A 15,472-nucleotide genomic window follows, 5' to 3' on the forward strand; every position below is an offset into this window, starting at 1 on the left:
TATGCTGTGTAAGATGCTGTCTGCTGGCAATTGTCATACATACACATCAAAATGTATGTATCTTTCTGCCAAGATGCATTAATGCTGCTAGTACTGCTGACTGACTGTTGTGTCACATACCTTATTCTGTTTGTGTTCCAGGTTCCTGTGTGTGTACAGCCTGGGGAGCTGCTAACATTACCAAAGCCGAGTATGGTGGACTGGAAACACCAGGGACCTTTTCATCGCTAATGTACGGCTGTATATGTACATGTTTACCTAGGTGCATATGCATGCAACAGTGTGTGACGGACAATGGGGACAGGCAGTGTAACCTTGCATGCGTATCTCTTGACACAGCCAGCTAGCCCTCATACATGCCACCTGGGTGTTGTGCTGTTCATGTATTGTTGTACTGATTCAGGACTATTCATAGTTATTGTCCACCTTTTGTGTGGATAATGTCCCTTTACCTATGTGGTGAACCACATACAGTCTTCTTCAGTTACATCAGGAGCCTCCGTGGCAAAGACCAGATTTGCTCCGAATTACTCCTTAACAGTATCACATACACTGATCCTGTTGACTTAGGCAACTTGTTAGCAGATAGGTTCAGTGCAAACTTCAGCCCTCTGTACCCCCAAAGGCCCTTTCGACATCCTCAATAGTTGTCTCACACCTCACATCTCTGTAAATCAAGTGTTACAGGCCCTAAACATGGCAAAACACACTGCTTTCATGGGACCTGATAGTATCCCAGGATGTATTCTGCACCATCTTCAGCAAGACCTGGCTTCACCATTGAGCATCTTATTCAACCACAGCCTAAGTACTGCCTTCATTCCAGCCGAGTGGATAATGACCATTCTCATCCCTTTGCACAAAGATCGGCCCACTACTGACCCTGAAAACTATTGCCCCATTAGCTTGACAAGTCTGATCTGTAAAACCGTGAAGCGTGTTATTATGGATCTCATAAACAAGGACACAGGCAATCTCCAAGAACTTGAGGCCACCCAGTTCAGATTCGTCAAGGGCAGATCTTGCCTGTTGAACATGCTTGACTTGTTGGAGACTGTCACCAAGGTCCTGGATGAGGAAAGGTCAGTACATACAGCTTACCTTGAGCTGGCCAAGGGCTTTGACACAATCCCCCACTTGCTCATCATCGAAAAGCTAAAACCACTTGGCTTAAATCATTATCTCCTCAGGTGGGTGGCCAACTGGCTGACCGACAGGACCCTCAAAGTCAAAATAGGCACACCCACCTCCAATAGCAGACCTGTCAGTAGTGGAGTTCCCCGGGGATCTGTCCTGGGACCCCTACTGTTTTGCAACTATTTCTCGGAGGTACAGGCAAAGATGAAAGCCATGTGGCTGACCAAGTTTGCCAATGACTATATGTTGGGGGCTGTCATTGACTCCTCAAACAATGTTAACATACCACAAGAGGGTCTCACAGCAACTGATGACTGGTGCCAAATGTATGGCCTCAAGCTAAATACCATAAAATTTATCATACCATTTGGCAAAGACATGACCCCTACTAATTACGACATCAATGGCAACCCCTTAAGCACACAGCCTGTGTTGACAGACCTGGGTACTCAGGATGACCTCATATTCATCCATCATGTAGCAGCACTGGTCAGAAAATACTGGTTGGAACAGGCCTCAAAATGGTATAACCACACACACAGCAGATATGGTTCTCACAAACACTCAAAGTTGCTAATGCTGAGATTAGAAACTCTACCTATCTACTAATTTTTGCTATAGTGCTAAGCAGTTATCGCATGTGCCATGGAACTTATAGGGCTGAAGAGTGTCTGAAGGTACTTCTAAGGTAAATAACATCAGCAGGCCTTGTAAAGTAGGGCAATGGCAAGTATACTGGGTGGAACAGTCCTCAAAATGATATAATCAACACACACATACACACACACACACACACACACACACACACACACACACACACACACACACACACACACACACACACACAGGATATGCTTTTCAGACACACATTTGCCAGTAGGTGTGTGTTTCTTGTTTCTATGTGTGTGTTTTGGTGGTGTAGGTTTTGAGGGACTATGTGATGAGTGTGGTGTGGTGCGGTGCAAGTGTTTACCTTCTCCTCTAGACATTCTAGACCAGTCTTGGGTGAAGAGAGCTTTGCTTCCAGTTTGGCTATATAAGTGCATCTCTCACAGGTTGTAGTGTTGGGTGGTAGGAGGAGAGGGTTGTCTGTGTACACGAGGCAATTGCTGGATTGCCCCAAGATGCCCACATTCATCAGGTAGACAGGAGAAAACACCAGGAGCTGACCCTTAGACATGCCTGGATAGGTGCTTATTTATTAAGTACTAAAAACTGTTTTCCTCTAAACAAGTGAGGAAAGTTGACTGCTGTAGTAATTTGTAGCTTATTTAGTGCTTATAATGAGTTCTAAACAAGTGCTGAGCTCAAAGAAACAAATTTTAGTGCTAAAGCTCAAAAACTGGCTATTTCCAAGGGAAATTTTGAAGAGCAGACTTTATGGTGCTGGGAATAGTTTAACCCTAGCTAAGCGGTGATGCATAAAGTGTATATATATATATATATATATATATATATATATATATATATATATATATATATATATATATATATATATATGTATATATATATATATATATATATATATATATATATTTTTTTTTTAATATAACAGTTGCAAATGCAAATGAGCAAACTGATTTAAACAAATTAACCAATTAACCAATAAAAAGGTAAAAAATGAGCCCCATTCCAGCTGTCTTCAATCAGACAAGTTCTAACTGCACACTCCTACCACTAGTGGTTCAAGGCTGCAGAAAGCACCCATGCAATACCAGGGTACAATTCTTACCACATTTTTTGGCCACAAAACCAAGACCGAAACACTAAAGTTGGAGGAGTGTCCATATTCAACAAGGATATTCACACCTCCAGGCTAGTTGCCCAACACAATGCATCTGAAATTCTCCAGGTGTAACTAACACTAGGTAAGACTGCAATCCAAATTGTAGCTTGCTACAGATCCCCCACCATGTGCCAAGACTCTCACTACACCTTTCTAAACATACTGGAAAATATTAAGATACAACCAAACACCTTAATACTGGGTGATTTCAACTACCCTGCCATTAACTGGGAAAACTACTCGGGTACCAACTCCTTTTCCCAACGGTTCTTGGAATTCATAAATTCCAATGCCCTGGATCAAATAATCCATTGTCCCACCAGGGGCTCCAGTATCCTAGACCTGGTCATTACCAACATGGGAGATAGATGCTCCACACCAGTGGTCACCCCCTCATTGGTCATGTCTCACCATAAGCAAATCACCCTTGACATCCATATCCCACCGCCACCCCCCAGTACGGAAACCTCCTAAAAAACTTCTCCAAAGCCAACTTCATGCTACTGAAGTCAGAAGTGACAAACTTCATGACACCCACGCAGATGGGATGTGGAATTTTGATTGCAGAATCCTACACTAAGGCACTGTATGAGCACATCCACTCATGCATGAATCGTGCCATCCCAAATAGAGCCAAGATGCTCTTCTCCAAAAAAATGAAGCTAATTTGGTGGTCTTCTGCTATAAACAAACTATACAACAGAAGGAAGAAACTGTTGCAGAAAAGAGGAAAATCCCAGGATGCAAAAAACTCCCTCACCAGCCTCAGTAAGAAGCTGAGATCCCTCATAAAATTCTCAAAAGCTAGTTACGAAAATAAAATTGCCAAAGATTTCAAAGACAACCACAAGGCATTCTATAGTTAAGTCAAGAATCTAAATGGCAATGCTCAGATCTGCTCTGAGCAACAACAGAATGGCATTAAATATACTGATCCAAAGGATATTGCCAATATCCTGGCAGATCGATTTAGTGCCAACTTCACCCGCTCTCACCCTCTAAAGGGCCCATCTCAATACCGAAAGATTGCCAAATTCCGGTAATCACGGCCACACAGGTAGAAACTGCACTCTCCAAAGCTAGGAATACAGCATCCTTGGGACCAGATGACATCCCAGGCTGTGTACTACATGCACTACAAACTGAACTGGCACCTCACCTAAGTGTCATGTTTAATCATAACCTCATCTCAGGCTTCGTGCTCACTGAGTGGCGCACAGCTACAGTTATCCCACTCCACAAGGGAGGATCCGCCTTGGATCCCAGAAACTACCATCCCATCAGTCTGACAAGCCTGATCTGCAAGGGCATGGAACGCATTATCATGGAACATATAAACAAAGACACTGGCAACCTTCAAACACTGGACCCCACCCAGTTTGGGTTTGTGAAGGGCCGATCTTGTCTCCTGAATCTGATTGACTTTTTCGAATCAGTCTCCAGAGCTGTGGACGAGGGTAAGGCAGCCCACACAGCCTATCTGGACCTTGCCAAGGCTTACGACACCATCCCCCTCTCTGGAATCATAGATAAACGTACTAAGCTGGGCATAAATCCCTATGTCACTCGATGGGTTGCCAACTGGCTTACTGACAGAACCCAGACTGTAAAAGTAGCCGACTCCAAATTCAGCTCCAGACAAGTGGCAAGTGGAGTACCTCAGGGTTCAGTCCTGGGACCACTCTTGTTTGGCATCTACTTCACTGATGTACAGGCCAACACTAAGGGACTCTGGCTAACAAAGTTCGCAGATGATTGCAAACTGGGAGCCATTATCGAATCCCCAAATGATGTGGATATTCTACAAAAGGGCCTTACAGAAACAGATGCCTGGTGCCAGAGCCATGGGCTCAAGCTTAATGCCAAGAAATGTATAGTTATCCCCTTTGGAAAAAAACGTGTACCCATGAATTACCACATAGGTGGCAGGACACTAAACATCGAAAGTGTGATGAGAGACTTAGGGACACAGGTGGACAGTGGTCTCACTTTCGATAACCACATCACCACAACAGTCAGGAAATCCTTCTATGTGGCACACCTCATCACTAAGGGCTTTTCATCCAGAAAAAGGGAGGTCATTGTCCCACTGTACTCATCCCTCATTAATCCCATTATAGAGTATAATGCCCCATTTGGTATGTACCTCACAAGACATCTGCAACAACTGGAAAAGCCACAGAAATACCTCACTAAAAGAATCACAGGCATAAAGCAGATGCCAAATGCTGACTGTATAAAAAAACTCCAGCTATACACCGTGGCATATCGTCTACTCAGAGGCGATCTCTGCTTAACATACAAGGCCATGTCAAACCCTGCGCTGTTGGACATGCTCCACGTAAGGAAATCCCAGCCCCTCAGAGCCACATGCTCCAGGGATCTAAACCTTGTCATCACAATGAACAAAGCATGCTGGAGGGATAGGTTCCTGACCCAGAGACTCCCCATACTCTGGAATAGACTGCCCATACATGTCAAGCAGATCGCCTCATTGGCTCTCTTCAAAAGGAACTTTGATGATTGGATGGGAGATAGGAAATTCACCCTGGGGATCATGCCAGTTGCCCTGCTAGAGAGGGGTCTAGAGAATTAAATATTGTGGGAAGAAATATCCAGGGAATTGTTATGGCTAGGCTTGCATAGGCCCTAGGGCCAATAGCCTGGCACCAACCTATGAACCTATGAACCCATGAACTAGGATGCAGGGGAACCTTCTCCAAAAAGATGGTCTGGATTAGTGCTCAAGTTATACAAACAAAGCTAAATTCAGCAGGTCTGAATTTAGTCTATGCAACAGCAAACAAGGCACACCAATTTCAGAAAGAAACAGTTCAGATAAGCAGGCACAATAAGCATTTAACCAGAAATTCCCAGCTGAGAAGGGCAGAATCTACCCTCTCCTCCCACATGAGTGCAGACCACACCTTCTTAATATAAAATATCTGGCCCAAAGCTCAAGTGCTTAAACCAGAACTAATACACTTTTAGAATAACAGACACTAAGCCTTCAATCAGCAACTCCCAACTTAGAAGGATGTAAGCTACCTGTCCTGCCACAACAGTGCAGACCACAAACCTTCTTAATGTAAAGCAACTGGTCTGAAGCCCAAGTGCTTCAACCAAAGGCTTAGAATAACAGATACAATTTAATAAGCCTACTAACAAGCAGTAATAAATGCAGAAGAATAAATGCAATTAAGTATTTTTAAGAACAAGCAGCAAAAGCAAAATAAAGTAATAAAGTAGGAAAAAACACAAATGCAGTAAAAGCAGATGAATAAAGTTCCTTTTTATTTATATAATAGAAAATGGGCAAACTGATTTAAGCAAATTACCAAGTTAACCAGTAAAAAAGCTCAAAACTGAGCTCTGTTCCAGCAGTATTCAATCAGACAAGTTCTAACTGCACACTCCTGCCACTAGGGTGCATGGGAACCTTCTCCAAAAGAGATGGCCTGGATTAGTGCTCAAGTTATATAACAAAACTAGATTCAGAATGCTTGAATCTAATCTATGCTACAGCAACCAAGGTGCACCAATTTCAGAAAGAAACAGTTCAAATAAGCAGGCACAATAAGCCTTTAACCATAAATTCTCAGCTCAAAAGGGCAGAATCTGGCCTCTCCTCCCATCAGACCACACATTCATAATGTAAAATAACTGGCCCAAAGCCCAAGTGCTTAAACCAGAACTAATACACTTTTAGAATAGCAGACACTGAGCCTTCACTCAGCAATTCCCAACTTAGGAGGATATAATCTACCTGTCCTGCCACAACAGTGCAGACCACAAACCTTAATGTAAAATAACTGGTCTGGAGCCCAAGTGCTTAAACCAAAAGGTTTAGAGTAACAGTTACAATTTAATCAGGCTACTACCAAGCAGTAATAAATGGAGCAGAATAAATACAATTGAGTACTTTTAAAAAGAGGTAAAAGCAAAACAAAGTGCATTTTTTTTAGTAAAGTGCAAGGAGAGAAGAAGAAGGAGCAGAATAAAATTTAAAGGTTAAGAACCTAAGTGGGTTGTCCTTCTCAAATGTTCTCTCTGTATTAAGTAGAGTGAACACCAGACTGGGAGGGGTGTCACAGATCAAATTTACAGTAGGAGCGGGTGACTGCAAAGCCACCAACTATAACACCACCACAAGAATAAAGTGGGAGAAATGGGGAAAACAGTTTCAGGACAGATGAAAAACAGAAAACAATGCCAGAAAATATATAAAATAATTCAGTCAGCAAAATTAAGACAATAAAGAACTCTGAAAGGTTAAAATGCCAAGAAATATACTTATCAATCAGCGCTATATTTCCAGATTGTTTGAGAATCACACTGCAGCCAGAACACCAGGTGTTTTCAACAGTGTATGCAGGAATTTACAAACAGAAACTATTTTTAAATCAGCAAGCCTTGAATGCAATCAGATAACACAAAAGCTGTTAGACCAGTTTTATAATCTTCACCACAGGAATAGGTGGGAAGCAGATGAGAAACAGAAAACAATGCAGTTTTAGGACAGATGAGAAACAGAAAGCAATGCCAGAAAATATATAAAATAATTCAGTCAGGCAAAATTAAGACAATGCAGAACTCTGAAAGGTTAAAATGCCAAGAAATATACTTATCAATCGGCGATATATTTCCAAATTGTTTGAGAATCACACTGCAGCCAGAACACCAGGAGTTTCCAGCAGTGTATCCATAATATGTGTGGTGTATTCTATATAGCACTGTGATTTCCTGGTATGTCAGTGGCAAAGCAGTATAGAGTAATATGGTGAACCGCTGACAGACATTTGTTTATAGGTTCATAGGAGGTTATTAGGCTATTGGCCCTGAGGCCCTTATAACCCTAGCAGACAAGAGTGTAGCCCATATGTTTAAACATGTCAGCACCCTGAGACCCTGCCCAGCAGTGACACCGGTGGAATCCCACGAGTGTATTTTCTGTTTCCCATCCAGTTATCCTGGGCACACTTCAAGAGGGCTATTGAGGTACTCTGCTTCCTGTGGACAAGGAGTATATTCCACAGATGGGGGAGTCTGTGGGACACATATCTTTTAACACCAACAAGTTCTGATGACATCACAGACCAGGCTGATGCTGCACCTACAGGTTGCTGGAGTGTAGCTTGACTTCCAGATATACAGCAGTCCCATCAAGGCAGGATCTCTATTGCTTTGTATGCCAGACACAGGTCAACTCTGAGGAGTCTGTATGAAACTGAGTAGAGGGACAGTGCTTTTAGCCTATCTGTGTAGGGTAGGTGTTTGAGGCCCTGGATTCTCCTGGTGAGGAACCTCTGTGGTCTCTCCACCTGCTGCATGTGCTTTGCGATGTACATGCTGAAGGGGGCATTGTACTCATTAATTGCCATTATAAGGATAGAATATATGGATCTTATGACCTCTTTGCACCTGGATGAGATACCCTTACTTATGAGGTGGCCCATGTAGAAAGATTTCCATACAACAGTAGCAACATGGCATGAGAAGTCAGGTTGCTATCATCCTGGGTGGCCAAATCTCTCAATACTGATTGGGTATGTAGGACATTGTTGTTAATGTGATAATATGTAGGGACTTCACTCTCCCCAAAGGGGATGATGATGCATTTCCTGGGATGATGATGCATTTCCTGGCATTACACTTGAGGCCATGTTTACCACAGTGTTGGTGCTGTGGTAGCGTTGTTGCCTCACAGTAAGACACCGTCTGGTTCGATTCTCAGCTAGAGCATCTTCTACGTGGAGACATGCGTGAATGGGCTTACCTTTGTTGAAGGTTGTGCATCAGGGCTGGTAACTCGGCACGTAAAAATCAACTACCAATCATTAGCGGACTGGAGTTCCCTGTGGCGACCCCTAACTGGGAAAAGCTGAAAGACACTACAACAACAACAACACTTGAGGCCATGTTTCTGGCAGCAGTCATTTGTTTGGGTGAGACCCTCTTGGAGAACTTCCACATCACTTGAGGAATTGATACCAGTGTGCAGCTTGCAGTCATGTGCAAACTTGGTTAGCCATAGGCCACTGTTTTTGTCTTGCACCTCAGAGAAGTATATGCTGTATAAACAAGGCCCTAAGAATGATCCCTGGGGTATGCCACTCATTAGGGATGTACTGCTTGAGTTGGCTACTCCAATTATGCTTAGGTGGGTTCTATCAATGAGCCAGTTTGCTACCCATGTGGCAACATATGGATTGATGCCTAGTTGACAAAGTTTATGTACTATAGCCAAGTGGGGAATAATGTGGAAGGGTTTGGCCAACTAAAGTTGGCCAGTGTGCACCATCTTTCCCTCATCTATTTCTTTGGTGGCTGTCTCAATGAAGTGTAGCAGATGTCACAGACATATCTCCCCTTGACAAGGCCAAACTGTGTGTGGTCGGCTATTTGGAATTTACCAATGTCCCTGTTACTGAGGTCCATGACAATCCATCACATAACCTTGCAGATCAGGGTAGTTAGGTTGCTGTGGCTATAATTCCATGGATCAGTGGACACTCCACTTTTGTGTACAAGGATGACAGTGGCTGTCCTCCACTTTGTTTGGATAAAGCCAGTACTCAGGCTTTGGTAGACTAGGGTGCCTAATGCTGCTACAAGTTCTAGTAGGATGAAGGCTGGGTTATTGTGGGGCCCCATGGAGATTATCCTTTTTTCCTTTGAGAGGGCAGTGGTGACCTCTTCCCTAGAGATGAGGGGTGGGGGGCAGGTTCTGGGGATGTCCTGATTTACTGATGGGGGGGGCAGAGGGGAGAGGTTTCCACTGTATCTGTCAGACAGTAGATTGGCTACATCTGCAGCATTTGTGTATGTAGTGTCCTTAATTACCAGTTCTGAACAGATCTGTGAGCTTCCTTTGAGACTGCAGACATATGTGAAGAAGGCCGTATGATTGTGTCTAGTACATGTGGGCAATTTGGACCTGAAGTTGCCTTTAGAGGATTTCACTTTTGCTCTTATTTGCTTGTTCAGGCTATGGAGAGATTTCTTCTAACTGGGCACTTGATCCTTCTTGGTCCTGGACAGCGAGCAATTTTTGCCTTTTGTTATATAGTTACTTTATTGCAGATGTCCACCAGACAGGTGTACTCTTCCTTGCAGAGGATGATGTTGTCCTGTCAGGTATTCCTGATTCCATGCATCTATATATTTGCTCATAAACTACTTTGATGTACATTTGTACGTTTCTGCCTGTTCCTACAGTGGGGAGGGGCTGTGCAGCTGTTCATGCCATCACTCAGGTGGTTGTAATCAGCTTTTGAGAATTTTTTCTCAGGGGAGATGGTGATATTAATAGTGACCACTCTTTTTGTTGGATCCTGCCAGGGAGAATGATAATGTAGGAGTGCTGCAGTGGTTAATTATGTTGGTTACTACCATGTCCAAGATATGTATCACATCTTGTGGGGGTGTCAAGTAGCTGTCCTTAGGCATTTGCTTTGATAAAATGGTGGAATCTAGGTGCATTTGTGTTCTGGCATGAGTAGTTCTTCCAATCTATGGTTGGGTAATTCAAGTCAGCCAGGATCGGGATAAAAGATTTTATCTTGATATATTTGTAGCGGTCCAGATAGGTGGAGTGAGCATCCTGGGTCAAATATGTGAGCTTGTAGCTATGTATAATTTGTGTGGGTTTTGTCCCACTTTCCAAACATATATGTCAGGAGTGTTTCTCCCCGGGCTTCTGCTGAAAATAAGCTCTATCATAGTCGGACTTTCCCAGTCAACAAATGTTAAATAAATAAACTTACTTTGGTGTAGTCAGCTCAAAATTAACAACAGTTAATTTATTACCAGCAGGTATGTTTGTTGTTCATATTTGCAGGCCATTAGCCCCCTCCCTTATATCTTGAGCTCATTAATGACTGGACTAGAGTGGCCATTATTGCAGAAGTCATGAAAAGAGCTCATCCCCCATCCTCACCACTTCAGTCATGTGCCGGAGCAGCCCCTTATACCAGTGATATCTATGTCTGTCTCCATGTACCCCAGATTGGGGTTTCCCCATATGATTCCTGGCTGGGAGTCATATTATTTCACATTGAAGGAAAGCATCTGACTTTTAATTAGCCTAAGACTATCCCACACAAATCTGTCAAGCATGCTGCTGAAATTTAAATGCACAATACCAGCCCTGTGATGCATGCCTGCCGCTATGGATGTGAAACCACCACATACAGTCATATGCATAATGTAAGGCATTGGGTACAACATTTATACACCATGACCCTTAATTCTGCTGCAACCAGTTCCAGCATCCACTAGGGGTCACTTCAACAGCAGTATTATCCTCTTTCCTTCCTCCAAGACATAAGCCACTTAATTCCACATCTCCCTGCTGACCTCATCAATTTCAAGGATGCCATATAATTCAGTGATCATCTGTGCCATGCTCAGGGATCTATTCCTCTGTCTCACAAAGCTGGCTAGTAGTGGAATTATTAACACTGCTTTTGTTATCATGGCAATCCTGATTAATTAAATTATTAATAATAACTTCAAAAGTTTATGATGTAAGAGGACTATGGCCAAGGCATCAGTCATCATAAGCTATTATAATCTTAGCCAATAACCAGAGGTCAGAATCAAACCCTGTATCTTGCATTTGGGAGGTAAAGACCTTAACCATTATGCCAACTCTGCTGCCCAAAGAGATGATTTGAAGACAATAGCCAGCTGCATCTTGACTGTGCTACTATAAGGTCATCAATAATCACTAGGCATGAGATCCAAAGTCCAGGAGACCACAGATAACCCACAGTCTAGGTAAGTGACTTGTTCAGAGTCACACAGTATGCCAGTGGAGGCTGAGGGACTCAAATGCAGCTTGTTAACAGTTCATAGCCTTAATACTCTGCACTAAGTGCCACATATATATCTGTGTGTGTGTGTATGTGTGTGTGTGTGTGTGTGTGTGTGTGTGTGTGTGTGTGTGTGTGTGTGTGTGTGTGTGTGTGTGTGTATATATATGTATATATATATATATATATATATATATATATATATATATGTATATATATATATATATATATATATATATATATATATATATATATATATATATATATATATATATATATTTATTTATTTTACATTTGTTGACCAGGATAGTCTGATTGGATACATGTCCATTTTCAGCGGAGACCCAGGGAGAAATTCTCCAAAGGAAGTTATACAGGTAAAATTGATATAGTACACACTAAAGAACAATTACAAGCAATTTAAACACAGTCTATTAGCCACTCGGAGTGTAGGTTAAATAATCTAATATGCCTATCGTCTGGTAAACTAAATTACAGTACAGCAGATATACATCAACAATATAATAACGGTACCCCAATGTTACCAAATATTTAGTCCTATATATATATATATATATATATATATATATATATATATATATATATATTTTTTTTTTTTTATTTATCCTTTGTTGTTCAGGTTAATCCCACTAGGTTAGTAACTTCTTTTCAGGGGAAACCGAAGGTGGTGTTTACATTATAAGGTAAACTTAGCCAGAGCACCAGGGAACTTCACCAACTGTTTTATAGAGGTTCTTTGGGGTCTTTTACATCAACCTGAGCTACCACCAACCAGATGGGACCTCAGTTTAACATTTCATCCAGACGATAATACTATCAGAAGTGCAGCACCTCCCTTATGCTACACTGCAGTGTCAGCAATACATCTATCAAGTGTGGAAATAGAACCAACAGCCTTATGCTCCAAAGATAAGTGTGATACCTGGTTCACCAGTGAAACTGCATTTATGGTTATAGCATAATAGTAACAAAACTATATTTGCAATTATAACTTGTCATAAAATATAATTCTGACAAAAGTCATTAGAGTAGTATCATGGATTTAAAAACAGATTATAGAATAATGTAAATTATTTATCAGGTAAGGGTTAAAACATGAAGTGAACCTTATATATGTGTGTGTGTATGTTGTCATAGTAAATCATACTATAACAAAATGTGACACTGCAATTTTGTACTAATGTAGTTTCCCACATATGCAAGAGCAGCAAGACAATTCTTTAAAAGTGTGGTTCTCTGAAATCTATGCAAGTTTTTATCTATTTGCTCATTGATTTTGGATGTTATTAGGGAGTATTACACTGTACCAAAACAAAACAAAAGTCATAAAAGAAGTTTTCAGTGTTACTGCAAACATTGCTTTCAGGGAAATGTCTGTCTGGGTATCCACTGTAATTGTTATTGAGCTGAAGCCACTGAAAAAGTCAATGCTTGTGTCTAAGAAAACTTTGCAAACAATTAACTTGAGATAACTTTTGCTGAAGGTGTGGAACACTTTTAAACAGATGTAAGACAGGTAATACTGCTCCTGGTTCTGTAAATAGCAATTCAACTGCAGAAAATTATTCTTTAGTTTCTTTTCAAACAACTAATCATAGCTATTTGGGGAATATTATTAGAACCTGCTATGAGATATTAACGTATAACTCACTGACTGCAAACTAAATGACTCATACCAGTTAAATATTGCATCTGTCAGCAATTGTGTGGCCCTTTTGCAATGTATTCAGTGAAGAGAGAAAAGTTTCTCAAATGTGGATTGGAACTCAGAAACATTTTGTGATGTAGTAGCTAATTTTGTACTGAGTTGTCTTGCACTGGGTAGGATGATTCAGAGACACACTGAGCATGGATCACAGAAGGCTGAAAAATGCCATTGCCTACCTAATATGCAAATTATGGTAGAAGGACACAGAAAGTAGCTACATTATTAAAATGAGGCCAATGGAGGATCCAAATGAGGGTAAACAATATGGCGGCATGAAACTAAATATATACTCCGCGTGACAAGATGCTACCACCAGAGTTGCTGACCACAGTAAAATCCTATAGTTACTTGAGGGAGACTATAAAAACATATCCAACATAGCCACTATATTAGTAAATAGGTATATGCACCAGACTGCTATCACTGCTGGTTGTTACAGAGGTGCGTGCTATTGCCTTTAATGCCTCACAGGCATCCATCCATGATCTCCATGAGACAGAAATAGTGGATTGCTACCATGTGGAAAGAAGCACTCCAAGTTAAAATATAATTATATTGAAGAGCTGATCTAGATATATCACCTTAAAATGCAGGCCCATGGGTTGAATGGAGTACCCATTCCTATGGACACTAATGTCCATGTGGCTTTATGAATGCTAATTATAGGGACCTTTCAAGTGACCAGTTGGGACATAGTAGGTATATCCCAGGTATCTGCCTTTATGATGATGTCTCTAATGTTTGTGACTGGACAGTACTTACATGTACATGTGGATGTGCATGGACATAGCTAATATAGATGATGCAGCATTGTGCTGGCATCTGATGGATGAGTCCATACCAATTAAAGATCTATGAGCTGACCATGTATGTCTCCTGTGTACTGGGTTTCCGCTTTTGTAAAGGTCACAGACATGATCCACAGTGAGTACAGTGGGTGGCATTCCCTGTTAGCCAGGCAGAAGGATGTGCTATGGGTGGTTTCAGGATGAACATCCTGCCTGCATCTACATCCCTGATGCTCTGCACTGCCTGATGATGTGGAAGTAGTAGTGTTGCAGAACCTATACTGCACTTTCTCCCTCCTTCAGTAGGTATTACCACTGGAACCAGAGGTGGCCTGGCCACAGTAATAGTGGTGGCTGTAATGGCTGGCTTCAGAAAGGTATCTGCAGTGTATAGGCTTCCTATGCCACCTCTCCATAATGTTGCATATCTAGTCCAGGCACTTTTGCAGGCCATCATGCAGACCATTTAATACTCCAACCAGCTCATCTATGGCTGCATTAGTCTCTGTCTGTTCCTGTGGAATGGCCCTGCACAATCTATGTATTGTGGCCATACAGACACTCAGATCAGAAGGGGCTTAGTACCCATGACAATGTAACCACTAGTGTACTCTCCCCTGATGTCTTGCTTGTGTTTGATGTAGCCACTAGTAATCAAGCTCTGCCACTGAGAATGAGGGTGCTCCTTGGGTTGATGTGTTGGCCTCAGATTTTCCTAAGGTGGTGTCCAGGGTTCAAGGAATGGGATGTACGAGCATAGATGCTGTGCCCATGGAATGAGGTGAGGATATGGCCAAAGCATTACCTGAGTCTCTCACACCATGACCTTTAAGTCTGTCAGGATTTGGTTGCCATCAGTGTAGAATAACATATGTGTTGTACCTTTAAGAAGCATTTCTAAGACCTGAACGTGCATATATATAAATAGCAGTCATGTCCTATCTTCAGTGCCATTTTGTGAGTACAGCCAGAGTGTGAAGATCTATGCATGTGACAACTAGTTTGTATGTATGTTTATGTTTTTATATAATAAAGCTGCTTGAAAAGACCCCACAATGTTCATCTACTTCATCCTGACTAGACGAGCGACATGCTGTCAGAACCAGGAGGGCCAGAAATGAAATAAAGGTAATGAAAACTTGCGCAAACTGTTTATATTATAAAAAAGATAAAATGGAGCATTTCAAGGGCACAAAATGCATTATTAAGCAAGTGA

This window comes from Protopterus annectens, chromosome 3.part0, assembly GCF_019279795.1.
Source record: "Protopterus annectens isolate FY-2018-M chromosome 3.part0, PAN1.0, whole genome shotgun sequence".
NCBI lineage: Eukaryota > Metazoa > Chordata > Ceratodontiformes > Protopteridae > Protopterus > Protopterus annectens.